This window comes from Electrona antarctica, assembly GCF_951216825.1.
Source record: "Electrona antarctica genome assembly, chromosome: 16".
Classification (NCBI taxonomy): domain Eukaryota; kingdom Metazoa; phylum Chordata; class Actinopteri; order Myctophiformes; family Myctophidae; genus Electrona; species Electrona antarctica.
In genome coordinates this window covers 17,780,149-17,797,898 of record NC_136797.1, presented here as the reverse complement: position 1 = coordinate 17,797,898, position 17,750 = coordinate 17,780,149, and the positions used below count along the sequence as shown (strand labels likewise).

General features: G+C 41.3%; 1 protein-coding gene across 2 annotated transcripts in view; it reads left to right on the top strand.

Moving 5' to 3' along the window:
- Positions 1–115: 115 nt before the first annotated feature.
- plppr1 (phospholipid phosphatase related 1) overlaps positions 116–17,750 on the top strand; it is a 76,842-nt gene continuing 59,207 nt past the window's right edge. For both annotated transcript variants that reach the window (XM_079524749.1, XM_079524750.1), the window contains exon 1: positions 116–290. The gene's annotated coding sequence lies outside the window, so the exon portion shown is untranslated. The remainder of the gene's footprint in view (positions 291–17,750) is intronic.

Below are 17,750 nucleotides of genomic sequence, written 5' to 3'. Positions count from 1 at the left end.
GACTCACGAGATCCTCCTTCTGCCTGTTTATAAAGTGTAGCCAACGTTAAACTGGCACATGGCAAATATTGCCTTATATCACAACTCAGGGCAAAACGATACCCTATGTCCCTCACGCACACACACTCAACGCCAAAGCACCACCAAACCCAGCCGTGCACTGTGTGGCTGTATGTGAGCCCACCGAGTAGTAGTAGTATTACGCACACGTTTTCGGGGCCACGATTTCTTCTTCCACCTTTCTTTCATGGATTCGCTTCTTCACTGGAATATACATCCATCCCACAAGGGTGAGTCCGTGCGGTGCGTGAGCCCTGTGAGTGAAACCCACAGACAGCACCAGGCTCGGCTGAGAATATCAAGACAATGTTTTTCTTCTATCTATTGTCTTGGTGGTTGGGTTGCTGTTCAGCCTGTGGAGAGCTTTGCCTTATAAGTTCGGACATCTGTGTGAATGAAGTGGCAAACATGTCTTCTCTTTATGTGATTTATTTGACAAACCCACGCTGGCCTGGTGCGTTGTTTGTTGCACGGATGCTTACATGCACATCTTGAAGATGATTTTGTTGAACACAGCGCGTCGCTCTTAATTGGCTATCTTAGAAAAATTACATTTTTAATTATATGTAGTGGACTGGTCGATATTCTATCGAGAAGAAGACACCTGTCTCCTCCAAGCAACATATCGCCATTCAGCCTCATTCCCCGTTCCGCTTTAATAGAAATAAAAGGCTGCTCGGTGCTCACACAGCTGCAGTTCATTTGTTATTATCAGTGAGCAGTGATTTTGTGAAGATTTCCTCGGTTTCAGTCAGTGTCGTCCAAAATATGCGTTCTCCTCCAGTCTCCTGCTTAATTTTGCTCATCTTCCTTCCCCGCCCCCCGACATCAGACAGCCTTGCTATCTTTCCTCTCATGCTGACATAAAGTGCACCCTTTCTGTATTCCTGACGCTGCATGGGCGAGTTATAACCTTGTTAATTTGATTAAAACTCGTTTCATCTCCTTTCGACGAGTGTGAGTGAGCAGTAAGGCTATAGTAGCCCGTGGCAGTGGTTCAGCTGACGTTTCTTGGGATGTGGAGTAGACTCTGTCCGTGTTAGGCTACCGTAGCATAATACATGTGATTATATTATCAGCATGTCATAGAAAATAAAGGACTATAACACACTATAGGCTTGCAAACCTAAGCATACATACAATATTTGAGAGCTCATAGACAAAATTACTTTTATATAAGGACGATCAATTCATTTCAGGATCTGATTGGCTTCTATAATAACAGAAGCACCCCATGGTGTAGCATAGTTGGAAGTATGTGATTGGGACATTTTATATAGCCTACACAGTACAATTACTGTATGTCTTTGAATATTACTAGGCTGCATCAGAAGCTCATCTCATATACTGTAGCCGGATCATTTGGACTTGGATTAGTAGAACACCTCCCTTTTTGAGGGGCCCCTCCTATGCACAGCTTTGTGTGTATACCCATTTGAGCACGGTATGTGCTCAGCTGATTGGCTGAGCACAGAATTATGATCTATGACGATATTAAGAGCGCCCCTCACTTAACACAAGTGATGTTTTTTAGTGTAATTTGACTGTGAGACGTGTGATGTAATTCGTGATGCTGCTTATGATGTCAGACATGATGATGTCATATATATGACTGATAGAGTAAGCAATGCATGCCATTGCCCCATGATGGCCAGTTGGCCACATTGTGAGACCTCAGATGTCTGATTGGAAAAGCAAAGCAATAAACTAAAGTGCGGGAGTGGCCAAAAAACCCAAAGGGGCTTACTAACACAAAGCCAACTTTACATAAAACATGCACCACTGAACATGCATGTGTAACAGACACACATAACAACACACACACACATGGTTACAGTCACGACACACACACACACACACACACACACACACACACACACACACACACACACACACGCTACGGGTTATGTATTACAGTATGTTATTGTGGGCCTATGCCAGGTAGTGTCTTGTATACAGTAGGTCCTGCTGACAGCCAAGAGGAAACTCACCTGATGCCCACCACCTGCCATCTGTCTGCTGGATAATAGCACCTCCCAAGCTAGACTAGAGATGAGAAGAACGCAGCTAAACCTTGTATGTCCAAAATGCTTGCTTTCTCAGGAAATGGCAAACATTTCCATTTCCATCCATTCCAGTGGATTAAATGTAGTTATTATTTAGTCAGGTCTGGTTAGTACTTTTTATTGGTTAAATATTTATAAAAACCCACATACCTGTAGTGTAGTGTAGTATAGTCTTAACCACTTTGAACCTGGCAAAATAATTGTGTGTGCCGTGTGTGTGTGTGTGTGTGTGTGTGTGTGTGTGCGTGCGTGCGTGCGTGAATACAAAGTTTGTCGAGCTGTCCAGTACAGAAACATTAATGGGTTTCGTCGGAGTGCTGTGGCTGTGATGTTGGTTTTGGTTTTGTGTAATGTTGTTTTTCTCAAAAACTGTTTGTTCTACAGTACAGTCAGTATGAGAGTACCAAGCCAGACAAACTGTACCATTATAAATGTGCGTATGAGGTGCATATTCAACAGAAATGTGATGAACCCACAACCCAGACATTTGGGGAGGCAGTGGTCTTGTAATGCCATAGTATGTAACTTAGCTCTGTGTTTACAGAACTTTGTACCAGCAGAACTCGGTCACTGGAGTAGTGTGGTGCTGTTCACGTGCAGAATCACACTGCCTTCCCGCTGTATTTTGGTTAAAACACACACACACACACACACACACACACACACACGCACACCTCTTCTAGATGGCTGCCCCACTAGACTTAAAGGGATAGTTCACCCCCAAAATGACTTTTCTTATCCATGGATGTTATTTTTTTTTGTCACAATCCTAAACCAATAATTTGATGACCACCAGTGGTTCCCTATGGAGACACAAAGGAGACTCTTTTTTTTTTTCTTCTCTCCATTGATATGAATTGACATAAGGTTTTTTTCCCCCTCGAACATAATGATGAAACAGCACAACACTTACTAAACAATGATTATTGTTGAGGGGTGCTAGCCCCTCCTATGCCCTGCTTTGAGTGTTTGTGTACACACAAACATAGAAGACAAAAGTGTGTAAACACGAACATTGAAGACAAAAGTGAGGATGCAAATGGGAGATGCGCCAATGGTTGAGAATGAGATGATGTATGATGACGTATGATGATAACGAGCGCCCCTCACATGGGTGTGATTTTGTTTATGGACACATCAACCTGGAATGTGTCTGAATGGACAAGCTTTATTTATTTGCTAATAAGCAAAATAGAAACTTGGAAATATTAGTATTTTGTGTTTTTCGGACTACCTCCTCTACTGTGTATGAATTTGAATGGGGGCTATTGTTGAAATATTTGACAAATAATACTTGGCATAATAATTGGCAACAGTGTTTTGTTGTACATGACCCTCAGGCCTTTTTACGGAATTGAGCTGAAAACGTTTAGCTCCCGACCCAATTTAGAGCTTCTGGTTCTACTGTATATGGTAGCAACCCAGACCATTTTTCTGTAGAACGTAGTGTTCTAAGCCTGCATGTGATTATAACAAAGTGTGTTTTAAACTATTTATTTCAAAAACCCAAATGAGGCCATTTATGATGCATGCTCTGGAAATATTGTTATTGTTATCGAAGAGAACACCAGACATGCATATTGAGATGATACAGCAGGAAGCTGTGACCTTTGAACTCTTGATATCCAATGCTGGTTTTATCCCCACACAGGAGACTGGCTATTGATTGTGTGTGTGTGTGTGTGTGTGTGTGTGTGTGTGTGTGTGTGTGTGTGTGCGCACACACACACACACACACACACACACACATCCACTCATAGCCATACACATGGATTCACGCACGCACACCCTCATGTGCATTCACTCATGCATTCACACTCAACTCGCATGCACTCAAATGCAAACACACACTCACGTGACCATCTATCCGTTTCTAGTTCTCTTGATAGCAGGTACGGTATTTGATTACTGCTTGCCTTGGGGAGGGCAGAATTGGTTTGAATGGGGGTTGTCCTCTTGCCCCATGATAGGGTGATAGATCTGTCACTGGGATGTCCCCGGAGACTGATTGGCCCAAAGGTGAGATAAGGCCTGCTCAGGGAGATGGCATATCTTAGCAGGCTGATACATATCAGTGATATGCACTCTAGTAAAAAAAAAAAAAAAAAGCTTGCAGAAGGGTTTCAAAGTGGGGGCTACTGCTGGGGCACCAGGAGGCAAAAAATTGTAAAAATAATAATCAAAACGGAGAACTCCTGCAAACTTTGGAAGCCATTCTCAGCCAATCAGGATGGATTATGAGAAATCTGAAAGACCTGTTTCGTTTAATGGCTATAGAGAGTGTACCAATTTGCGCGATGATGTTTGGACAAAATCTGTAGGTGTACTGTCAAAAAATGTGTTTTGCAAAAGTCTGCCTCCTGGTGGCGCTATAACAGGCCCATGTGAAAAATCTGGGGCAGAGGTTCAGCTCCGGCATCCAGGGAGTGTGTGCACACTGCACAGTTTGGCTGTGATCAAGCCAACGTTGCCAGAGCTGTCCACAGACGGACACACGGACGGACGGAGTGCAAAACATACTCTCCCCATGCCTTCGGCCTGGTGGAGACAATAACATTATGACAGATGGTTCAAGAGTTATTGGCCAAAACGTGAAGTGGGCTGTTAGATCTACAAGTTCATAACACGATGCAATGCTTTTTGAGCTTGTACATACTAGGCTTTATTTGTTATTTTTAAAGGCAAAGCCATTTCACAATAGGAGGCCCACAGCCAGCCCAGGACCCTTTTTTCCGCCAAACCTCTTTGGCGAAAATAGCCCATCAACAAGCCAGTGCTGTCAAATAACCGAGCATCAATTAATTGCCGGAGAATGATGCACAATCGATTGTAAACAAAAATCACTACACAATATAAACCCCACTTCACTATGGTCCAAAAGCACTGCATCTCCTCTGCTTTCTGTAGCTAGAATCTGTCTGAAGAGTAACATGCCAGCAGATTTCAACAAATAAACACCAGTTCTAATGGGTGAATAGGAGCCATTTGTTTCTTCATTTCTGATTTAATGGAAAAGATACAAGTCCCTGACACTTTAGCTTAGGCTTTTGATTCTATAGAGGGAGTCCTATCTCATCCTATTGGGAGGACCATTTCTAGTTTGAAATGTTGAATGAGATTATGTGATATGTTGATTTACTTATTATGAATTCCAAATGTTTCATAAGTAAAAACGGCTCAGAAATTTAGATTACAAGGTCTTTGCCTTTAATGTTAGTCAGGTCGAGGCCTAATACAACAGCCTATACTGTACCTCTGTGGCATGTTAATATTGTCTTCAGTGCTTGTACACAGCATTGTGTGTGTGTGTGACTGTGTGTGTGTGTGTGTTATGTAGCTTGTTATGTAGACAGCTCTAGAATTGCACTTTATGTAGTCATAGCACTTTATAGTACACATGTATAATATATTATATAGTATAGTATGTATAGTTTACATAGATACTCCACTGTTACGTTCTTAGTTTACGCATGATTCATGATAACTACTTTTTATATATGTGATGTATGCCATGCTTTTTGTTATTGCTTAATGTAAATCGCTCTGGATTAAGAGCGTCTGCTAAATGCCTAAATTGTAAATTGTGTGTGTGTGTGTGTGTGTGTGTGTGTGTGGGTGGGGGGGGGGTGATCTGACTTGTTGGCAGTTTTGTTTTCTAGAATACTTTGTTGATGACCCCTGACTACAGAAGTTGTTGTGTGTTAGTTTTGCACGAAAAACACTCATTCAGCTAAAAACGTCCATAGCCGTAATCACAAATATGATGAGGTCAGCAGCACATTGGCTATGGCCAATTTTAGCCTAAGGAGTGATTTTTGTGCAAAAATAATGCTTGCAATACTAGTTTGACCCGTCACATGCTGCTTAAAGCATAATAAAATGTTGAAAATGTTGCCTTATATGGGATGTTAATGGTACCCCAGCTTATTGTGCTAATTATGAAAGTTTCCTAACATATGCAAGTTAGCATCCAGCAGTTTCTAAATGCTGGGGACCCATACTCAACATTTCTAACATAACACCTTGAGGTACTCAAAATGTCCGGGTTCACATTCTGGCAAGTAGACTACTGCCTGGATGTCATCTTGAATGGGATTAAAAACGGAAGATTTCTGTAATCAGTAGCAGATATAAGAATCAAACGGGTGAATTTAATCAAGCTTCATGTGTACCTCTACACGTCATCACACATGATGTTTTCGTTAATACAGGAAGTAATTAAATACTATTGGCGCAAAATAATTTGTGCCAATGGATCGTGATTTTTTTTAATTTAATTTAATTTGGATTCTTGTTACAGTACAGTACAGTACTGAATACAGTAGTGCATCCAGGGACCCCCGGAAACGGACACAGTTGCGTCCTTTATCAATATGTTGCGTCTAGGGACGCGAAACGCACCGTATTTGCATCACTGCACAATGTTTTTGCACAAGCACCCCTAGGGTTTCTTACCTCACCGGTACAACAACTAATTGATATCTTTCCCTTGGAAATAACTACCATAGTATGCATATGTTATATAATAACTGTTGTACAATTCAAATAAATCAAATTGGATTACTATGTTTTAATATATACAGGTTTTGTTATACTTTCATTCAAATATGCAGTTGTTATGATGGCTTATGGAATGAAAGAAAACACATTCTTCTTATAATCAGGCAGCAGGAGGTTGTTGTTTGATCTAAATATAGGCTAGACCAACATTCTGAGATGCTCATTTCTCAGCAGGGAATGGGTGGTGGGTTCACAATTCACATATTATGCACAAACACAACTTGGATTCTTTCATTTATATTTCCATACACATACATATTCTTAGTTATTACTAGGGCTGTGCAATTCATCTTTTAAGGAATTAGGGCTGTTTGACTAAAAATAATCGTTGATTCTTTGAGTCATTGCGTTTTCAATGCAACTGCTGGAGGGTGGCCACCATTTAATGACTAAATGACTGAAGTAGAATATATTAAAGCGAAATAGTCTACTATAGTTCTATCTATTTGTTACTATAGTTCTATCTATTTGTTTATTTTATCTAGGGGACAGAGGCTACATGGCTATTCTATTTAGGGGTCCTAGAAGGCAATTCAATGTTTGGGAACCTCTGCTCTACGTCAGGAGATGTTATTGTGGCTTAAATAATTCTGTTAGCGTTTTTGCACTTGGTTGTGTTAAAGGACCACTTCACCACTTTTCAACATCTCTTCATATAATTGGTTCTCACTAATGTTCATGATAAAACACCACCATTTTTTCCTACTCAGTCTGTGTCTCATAGGAGGGCTTTGGGCAGTTCGGACACCCGTCCACCAGTGACATCATCGTTAGGCAGATTTTTTTTTTAAAACAAGATTTGTTTTAAAATATATTTAGATTTGTATTATTGTGAGAATGATGGCTTCAACTTTTGCATTGCAACTTTTCAGGAAAAGAAAGCCTGCCGTTTCTATTAGCTTGGATTCACCATCGATGATGTCACTGGTGGACGGGTTTCTGAACTGCCCACAGCCTTCCTATGAGACACAGACTGAGTTGGAAAAAATGGTGGTATTTTATCATGAACATTAGTTAGGACCAATTATAGGAAGAGAAGTTGAAAAGTGGTGAAGTGGTCCTTTAAATGTGGTCTGGTTACATAATCTATAGAAATGGTTAAATTACTCCTGAATTATCACTGCTATACCCTTGTATAACTTCACATTGAATGTGCTCTATTATATGATTGTTTTGTATGCTTTTTTATGTGACCACACTTTGACAATAATGGATTAATTGGAGCCCCTCCCCACTACACACAAGGTTATTAGTTGCAGGATAACCGTATGGCATGTTGGATTGATATCACACTGAGAACGTGCTGGCAGAGACGGTGGATGAAAACACAATCTCTGGCACTGCTTATACGATCTTGTGTAACATGTTTTTAGGCGAGGTAAAGATACAAAGATAGAATAAAGGCATCTTTGTAAGTAGATTTAGATAAGGCTTTCTTTAGAAATGGTCTGGAAAGTGAGTTATTCAGATTTTCTTTTTCATCTTGATTTTTGACAACCTCAAAACAATTGTGATTGTGATTATTCTGCACCCCCGTACTCAAGGAAACCACTGTTAGGCTTTTCAGATTCATGATATGTCATTGATTCCTTTTTATCTCATTTATTTAAAGTGCTTTCATTCCATTCTGCAGTTTATCCTTTAATAATGTAGCTGCCCGACAGAAACCTATGTAGTATTTTCCCATAAACTATTTTATACTTTGCCGTAATACAATTGTGACGGCCAGAGTCACAATTGACTCTTAATTGACTAATTGAATAATTAACAGGCCATCACCACTTAACGATGATGGACACCTGGCAATCTCCCTGCTCAGGACTGAAGTTGCCACTGGTGTGTCACTCGGTGGGGGAGAAACGGTTTGTAGGCTGGCAGCAGCACTTCATGACAGTTGTCCAGCACTCTACTCAACATTCTTTACCCAGTGTTTTTATTGTATCCTTGAAGTGGCTCAAGTTGGAGCAAACTACCTAAACAAACTATATAATTCACTAACTGGAGAAGCAGGCCTGTAGATCTTCAAGCTCCACTGCGTTTGGAATCCAGGGAGAATTGGAGCTGAGGAGTGAATTGTTTGGAGCAGGAGTTGTCCTTCAGGATTTCTTGGATTTGCCTGTTTTGAGTTAACCATATTCACCTAAGGAACATACAAGTAACCCAACTCCATATATGGAAAGTAGGCCTACTTTACTGAGAGCAAGAGGAGTTTGATCCCCATTGCCTAAACAGCAAGAGGATATTTCCCATTAACATTGAAAATTGAAGAGGATCGTTTGTTTTGTTTTATTTGAATTGGACTGGTTTATTTCCTGAAGACTCATTTTGCTTTATTTTAAGGTTGAATTATTCCAATTTGGAAGGTTTTTGAGTTGAACATTGAGTGAAAACTTTGAGTATATTTTGGTAGGGGTTTATGATTGGCTCTGGAAGTGAATTGAGACAGAATTTTGAATGCTATTTGTTTGATTTATTTTGTTATTTTCTTTGAAAGCCAATGTAACCTAACCCACCCCTGGTTTCAATACAAAGACTGTTCCAATCCAACACATTTAAGGTTATTTTATTGAGTCCTTTGTTCGTTTTCCTTGACACCACCTAGCTACACAAAAAAAGGAGAGGCTAAGTTCCTCTCTGGTAGGTACTCGCCTGCCTGGCACCCCAAATAAGCTACTGAGGAAACCGTTACACAGTGTCGCGCAAAAGGCTATCGAAGCTCACAAATTGCACTGCATTTCCTGAAAAGTAAAGGTTTTGGACATATATGGTTTTCACCCGACAGCGACTGTGTTCTATGGTTTGCCTTTTATGCTTCTGTAATCCCCACATAGGGAGAAACCTTTGACATACAACAATATCTCTCCCCTTCTCTTCATTGTGTCTGTACCTTCTGACTCGTAGTCAAGTCTCAGTCATTCACGATGAGGACATGTCCTCTATATTTGTGATGACTTAACTCTTGCATGCACTTGTTTTATCTTTCTATATTTTTAGGGGACAAGCTTTCATCCATTTTAAAGGGAGATGGATGATTGTATTTTTGCTCTCATCCTGTATTTTTATCTCAAGTGAGATTAACTATAAAGTGAAGCACCGGTTGAAAGCTCACCGAGCTCATGCCGTCCGTGTTTGTCACTAGTACGGACTGCATTATGGCAGATTTACCGGTGCAAAATGACTTCCAATTGCACAGCCGTCAACAATCTGTGTCTGTGGGGAAAAAGTAATAACCAATTACCTCATCACTTGACTTGATAACAAAACTGATACCAGCCTGCTGGTAGTAGCTATGTTTGTCTCTGGCTGCTGTAGTCTAGGGTGCATGTGACGTCTTTGATGATAGATTTTGGGGTGCCTCTTTTTTAGTTGGCTTATGAGTTAATTAAGGCGCATCTGATATTATTTGATCTTTTCTCTCAAGACCGTAGTCGTCTAAACGGGGCCTTATATTGTACGTGCATGCTAAATCCACAATCCCCTATCTAGATATTCTAATACAAGACTCCAGTATTGTAAACTAATGTGAGTGTAATGGTTTGATGGGCAATCCTGACCTCCACCCACGTATTAACAGGATTTCTGTTTAAGCAGCTCCTCTGTGCCCGTTTCAGTGGAAGACAAACATTTCTCTACTAACAAGGTGTGTGTGTGTGTGTGTGTGTGTGTGTGTGTGTGTGTGTGTGTGTGTGTGTGTGTGTGTGTGTGTGTGTGTGTGTGTGTGTGTGTGTGTGTGTGTGTGTGTGTGTGTGTGTGAACGATATTCCACGTAACCGTGGAATATCTATATAATGAAACTATACATATAAACTATACATACTATACTATACATATATACTATAAAGTGCTATGACTACATAAAATGTAATTCTAGTACTGTCTACATAACATGCTATACGTCTGTATAAAATGCTATCTAAGTCTACATAAAGTGCTTATCTAAGGGGCTAGGGCAAGTGCTACGGGCCATGATGGAGTCTGAAAAGTTGGGTTTTCAGACTACGGCGGAAGATTGGGAGTGAGGCTGCAGTTCTGATTGTAATGGGAAGTGCATTCCATAGTTTTGGAGCCAGAAGGGAGAAGAGTTTTGGACGTGTGGAGCGTTGTCCCTGCGTTTTTTAATGAAGGTACTTCCAGCTTCCCTGCGTTGGCTTATCTGAGTGCGCGGGAGGGTTTGTAGGGTTCTATCATACTTGCAAGATATGGGCATACCTTTGGTTGCTTTGAATGCCAGCATCAGATTTTTGTATTCTGTGCGGGCAGCGACCGGGAGCCAGTGGAGGGAGTGAAGGGGGGAGACGTGTGAGAATTTTGGCTGGTTGAAGACCAAGCGAGCTGTGGCATTTTGGATCAGTTGGAGAGGCTTAAGTGCACATGCCGGTAGGCCAGTAAGGAGGGAGTTACAATAGTCAAGTTTTGACAATATTTTTGGCCATCACACAGTTATCTGGCACTGGGAACTTGCCATGCCCATGGGATTCCCATAGGTGTCTCTGGAGCTTGAATGTTCTGTAATGAATCTCTCATGGAGTGAAGTTTTCAAATCGGGCTACCTCTGGCATATAGTACACTTGTTTTGAGAAAATGATTTCAAACGTTATAGGTTCATTTGAAACATTTCTCTATTTACATTTCTGAGAAACAAGGCAGGAGTAAATCCACAAAATATGTCCAGGTTAATGTGTGCTCCTTAAGCCCAAACCACGTGGAGACGTATTTTGTTTTGTCCCCCTAAAAAATAAAATATTGTGGTGCGGTGCGTCTCGTTTCATTGTACCAAACACGTCTTTGAACTGTACCTAAGTGATCTGTTAGTACAAGTAAGACGCGCGAACGCGGGAAGCGAACGCAGCTCGTAAATTGCAAAAACAACAATTAGAATAAATTACGTTTTTTTTTTTAGTTCTCTTTTTTTGTGTTTAAGTTTTTTTTAAAGTTAAGTTTTTCCTTTTAAAGTTTTTCCTTTTTAAGTTTTTTTTTTAAGTTAATTTTTTTTAAAGTTTTTGTGTGTGCGTTTTCCGTAAGTTTTTTAAGTTAATTTTTTGTTAAGTTTTGTGTGTGTGTGCGTTTTCCTTTAAGTTTTTTTTTAAGTTAAGTTTTTTTTAAAGTTTTGTGTGTGTGTGCGTTTTCCTTTTGAAGGTTTTTTTTTTAGGAAGTTTTTTTTTAAGTTAAGTTTTGTGTGTGTGTGACTGTGTGTGTGTGCGTGCGTGCGTGTGTGTGTGCGTGCATGTGTGTTTTTGTGTGTGATACAGCTGCGCCCTCTGGTGGTGGGTGGGTGGTGTTACAGCGTGACAGACACACACACACACACACAGACAGACATGATCTGCTGGGTCTCATAGTAAATGCTCACTGCGTTCGCAATCACTGCGTTCGCAAAAATTTTCAATCTGTATGTATGTTTACATCAATTTGTATGTTTCACTTTCAATCAATCTGTACAGTATGTATCTAATGTCTGTAAGTGCAGGGCTGCAGCCTGCAGGCTATCAGAAATGACTTTGGACAGATGGAAAAAGCTTTAGTTAAACTTGCAGAGTGACAGATTACTTGACCTGGGTTACATCTTCTGATAGTGCTGACATGACATGCTAATCCCATCTAGTGTTTCATTAGCGCGACGGAACGTGACAAAATAGGCAGCGCATGAACACAGTAACACACACGTTGAAACAAGGTGGTAAAGATACCAAGGAGGAGTGGGCAGTGGTGTCACTGTTATGCAACACGGAAGTAGTACGGACTTGAAGCTGTTTATAGTCAGTTCCTTGGTATTACTCTCCCTGCGACCGAGTAGCCTCTGAAACCAGGCCTTCACCGTCGTCTTGACTCTTATCTTCTTCTTCCCCCTTCATGGGCCCCTTGGGAGCGCTGGGTCCCGGTGCGTTGCACCGTCGATATATTCGCCACTGGAGGGAGGGCAGCGGACTGACCTCATGCGTCCTATGCATGAGGAGTCCAAGCTGCTTCTTTTCACCTGGGGGAGTTTCCCCGGGCAGATGTAGCGTGTAGAAGGAACACGTTATTCCGACCAGTTTCTTTCCCCTCCATCAGGCGCCCCAGCTGGTCAGGGGGACGGTTCAATTCAATGGCCCAAACCACACCAATTTGTCGGCTTAATGGCACTCCAAATTATGAACATCATTCTAAATGCAACATAAAAATATTGTTGCACAAGCCTATCTGTACATAATGTGAGTTTATATTATATTAACACATCATTGATTGTACCAGACATCAGCCTTTATGTCAAGTGTGTTTTCATCCAGACTGCGCCAGATGTTCTGTCTCCGATGATGAGTTGTTATGATACTTGTTGATGTGTACAGCTCTTCATCTGATCCAAAAAAAAAAAGTTCTTGAGAGTAAAAACAAACCTCTTTATATTTTGCAGGCGATGAATCCTACATGTGTGTCTTATGCAATAACGTGCAGTAGTTGTGTTTAGACACTTGCTCCTTGGCTTTCAGTGACGTTGGTGCTGCCTGGTCCCAACACATATTGTTGTTTAACAGTTTGACATCATCGTTCCTTTTCATGAAAATCCGCTTCCCAGAACCCTTTGCGTGCCAGTGCGACAATCAATTTTGCGGTGACGTCATACCAACGCGTCACATATCCCACTCTGTCCCCGTAATTCTTAAAACGTATTAAAATCGCAAATTAAACAATGAAAACGTAACTCGTTATTGGGAGAGAAGCTGTTCTACAATCAATTAACTTGTGTAACTCATGAATGGGAGGGAAAGTGTTAATCTGTTTAGTTAAGGCTCATTCATAGTCTGGCTTTTCGGTGGTGGGGTGACCACCGAACTACAACATGACGTCACGAGCAAACCACCTCCACTGCTCCAGCCCTTCTCTCTGTTTTTACTCACCTTTTTTTTTTTACTCAACTTTATTTCAGCTCCGGTGGTCAGCTCACCACCGGAGCGGTGGTCACCTCACCACCGGAAATCCAGACTATGAATAGGCCTTTAGTAGGATAGACAATATGCTATTATAGGCTTACACTTTCAGATCAAATTTTCTTAGCATTCAGGCGTTTAAAATAAATGTCTGACTATGCCTATTGTAGTATATGTTTCACATAATGAATATATAAGGTGCACACAAAGGACTATCGGAAACCGGGGATATAAGAATTGACTAATGCTGGAGAAATTAGAAATGTTTATTGAAATCTCTAGAATTGTTTATTTTTCTGCATCTGCACTAGTGTGAGCTCTGGTCGTAATGGAATGGAAATGAATACATGGCATGCATATGAAACGAGTGGACCTTATTTGTTTTGTCGATTGCATAGTTTTGAAATCACAGCATTGGGCTGAAACACTGTCCTATTGTGGAATTGTTAATTATTATGCAATGGAATTGGCATGGAAAAGCCACTGCAAAAGGTAGCTGAATTGAGTAAAGCGAGCATTGCAGTATTGAGGGATACGCAAACCGACAAGGGATATTATTATTTTTGTGCTCATTTGATCCAAATTTAGGACAAATGGAGCATATAAGCACTGGGAAGAAGAACTAATGATTTGTCTGTCCTTTTTAATGTGCCAGCTGGCTGGACATTTGCAATTGGGAACCTAGCGAATTCTGTGAATCCAGAGTTGTTGTCGTTTTCTGTAGAAGTTTACATAATCAAAATACTTGTAACTGATTTTACTCCTTTCCTTCCGACCTGACCTGCCTGTGGACCAGCCAGCTCCATACTGTGGGTCAGTAGTCACAACATACTGTGGGTCAGTAGTCACAATGATCTGCTAACCTCCCTCGGCCCACGTCTCACGCTGTGTCAGAAAAAGCATATTTTCAAGTAACGATCCGAGCCGACTGCGGAGAGAAACTGTCGCTCTCTTACTGAGGCAGAACTGTGTGTGTGTGTTCATCCCATCCTACACTACTCGCATACTAGGTCACATATTATACCATTGCTGGGCCTGACCGCTCTTCACTGGTTGCCCATTGAATGCATAATTCGTTCATGACATATCTTTGATTACAAATGGTTCTGCTTAAAAGAGAAACACGGGCCGATAGTGGACGGTTCCGTGAAACCACCACGGTTCCAAGAATCTAGAACAGGACCGCTTATAGAAACAAAGTTCTTTTGGTGGACAAAGGGCCATGGTAGTGATGTCTTTGCTCATTGTACACTACAGCACCTTTTTGTTTGAAAAGCGCTTTATAAATGAGTAAAAAACTACCTTACTTAACCACCATAGAATGGACAGGAAAGGAGACACCCCTCATCACAGCAATCACACTGTCAGGTTCATGTGAACAAAGTCATCAGAGTGGAGCGTCACTGTCTCCGTGAATTCATCACTGAGACGCTGATGAATTCTCACAAGGCCTTGAGGCAACTCATTGATGAGCTTGCACTTGTGAGGGACGATCATTTAAAAAAAATCTGATAATGAATTGGCCTGCAGAACTAGATATAGTTCATTGTCAGTTGTGACTATAGGGAGATGTTGAGGCTGAATAATCTGGAGCCGCTTGGAATTAAATCTTTTCAACCTTTATTAACCTTTATTTTAGCACAGTAAGGATATGAAGATGGGTTGAAATGTGTGAAGTCGTTGTAATGGCAATGTCCCCAGTTACATTCTGTCTGGGGAGTAGACCTGAGTTGCATGACTTCTCCCATCTTTGTGCTTTTTTTGAGTGGTGTAAACCACTCCTACAACTGGCTTTGTTAGTTTACGTGTCTGTCCGTTTACGTGTTTTGTTTATGGTCACCCAGTTCACACGGGTGTGATTTCATTACATCAGACATTACGTCAGACCACAGCTGATCAGTCTATATAAGACCTTACACCACTCAATCACGGGTGTGATTTTTTTTAAATATCCTGTCACCCCCCCCCCCCCCCCCCCCACCCCACCCCCTTTATAACACCCCCTATCAAAATAAACCAGTACCCACTACCCACCTAAAAATAATCTTGTCTTATGGTGTGATCTGAAAATATTGTGTGTTGTGTCAAATGTTTTGTATAGTACAATAATAAGCTATTTTCTAACTTTGGAAGATTTAAGATTACATTGCAATCTGTGTTCATGCGTGTATCTTCAGTGTTGCCTAGATTAGAACTGCGGATAGCCATTTGAATATAGCTTATATGGCAGAATCAATAAAGCACATTATTTTTCTAACACAAAATAAGAAGGTCTTTCAATCTTCTACCAGACAATCTTTCATAAGAATGTGTTTTTCTGTGGCTTTCGCCTTTATTTTATATTTATTTATGGAGTGACAGACAGTAGGCTGACAGGAAATGGGGAGAGAGATGGGGGGGGAAGACATGCAGTAAAGGCCGTCGGGATCGGGAGTCGAACCCGCGGCACACTGCCAGACTGGATTACCAGCCAAGGTGCCTGGACCATTGAGCCATGGCCCAGGCCAAGAATGTGTTTTTTCAATGTGCAGAGTAGCCTCGGTACCAGGCTTTAATTTTCGTCGGCGCAAAAAATGAAAGCTTGGAGGAACGCATTGGCCGCTCTGGTCTAGAAGTGGGAGTCAACCCTTCCGGGTGGGCGTCGCTCCAAATGATGTAGCGCTGCACTGGGGGGGAGAGGAGGGGCCGGGGGTGACTGACAGATCGGTGAGATCCAATCAGGGCGTGCGCAAATCTCTGCCGCGAGCCCGCGACCCGCCCCTCTAGACCAGAAACCTAATTAGCTCAGGCTATGTGCAGAGTAACAGTCTGTCTGACTTATCTAGTACTATCTCCCTTTTTAACAAAAGCATTGCATTCTACTGAGTGAATGACTTGCGAGACTGATCAATTAAATGTTACATTCAGTTTGATTAGCCTGGTTTGAATTTTTAATAAGACAGGACAGCCACTAAGGGGGCACTGCTGCCAAGCATTAATTGCATACACGGGCTGTAATTGCTGGAGTAGTGTAGTAGAAGTGTTTTATTGCTCTAGGACTGTTTCAACTAATCAAAATGAGAACATTTTCCAACAGACCCAAAGCAGATATCGTGGGAGCTGCTCCGGGTGGGAATGTCAACAAAACTGTCGATTACAATAGAAAAGCAGGTCTGACATTTGGAGTGGACACATTTCTTAATAATGGTACTGTAAAAAACCTGGAGGAGAACTTATTTTTCAAAATGTTGTTACTGACAAGTACAGGTATATCCATCTATTTATGAATAACCTACTGATGAGCAGTAAGCTGAGCCCAGTGTCTCTGTCGGTAGTGCTGTAATTAGCCCTCCGCTAAGTCCCTCCCAAACCCACCCTTGACCAAGGAGACAGGGCAAGCTGTCCTTGCATGTTAAATGACGGGATTTCTCCACATAAATAATCGATCATTTCAGTAGCAAGAGCATTAAAATGTCTTCTAAATCTAGTTAACCAGGCCTACAGTAGGCTATGCACTGGAGAAATTTGCATGACATTATTTAAATAAACTAGAAATACGAGGAAATTACAGAGGGAGAAATCCACTTTTAACGACCACCTGACAGGAGACTACGGTCATTAGTATTATTGCCATCACCTGGGTTGGTCAGTCGTGTAACTTTCTCTCTGTCTCGCTCTCTCTCTCTCTCTCTCTCTCTCTCTCTAACTAACTCTTCTCATTCAGTGATTCTGTTCGTAAGTGCATGGGTCCCAAATTCCCAATGGAAATATTGCAGATGGTAGTTCAACTTTGCTGCAGGCAGGAGCGGGGCTGTCAAAAATATACGGAATGGGATGAAATCAGTGTGGGAATGGTCAGAAACCCAGCGGGACTGGCCGATGTAGCTTCTGACATTGAATGTTCATTCCATGTGGTTTCACTTTGAACCAATCAAAATAACTGTCCCGTTAACTTGTGGCGATGTAGCTCGTTAGCTTTCATTGTTTAATCACACTAATGCAATGTGTTGTAATTTAACCTTTATTTAACCAGCCAGTTTATTAAGAACAGTTTATTATTTACATTTATAACGGCCTTGAGACATTAAGCCTCTTGTGGGCGAGCGGGATGAAAACAAATTAAAACAGAGCCTCCGACATGAGAGCTGTAAGGGGCTAGGATAAAAAATGAATTAAAAGA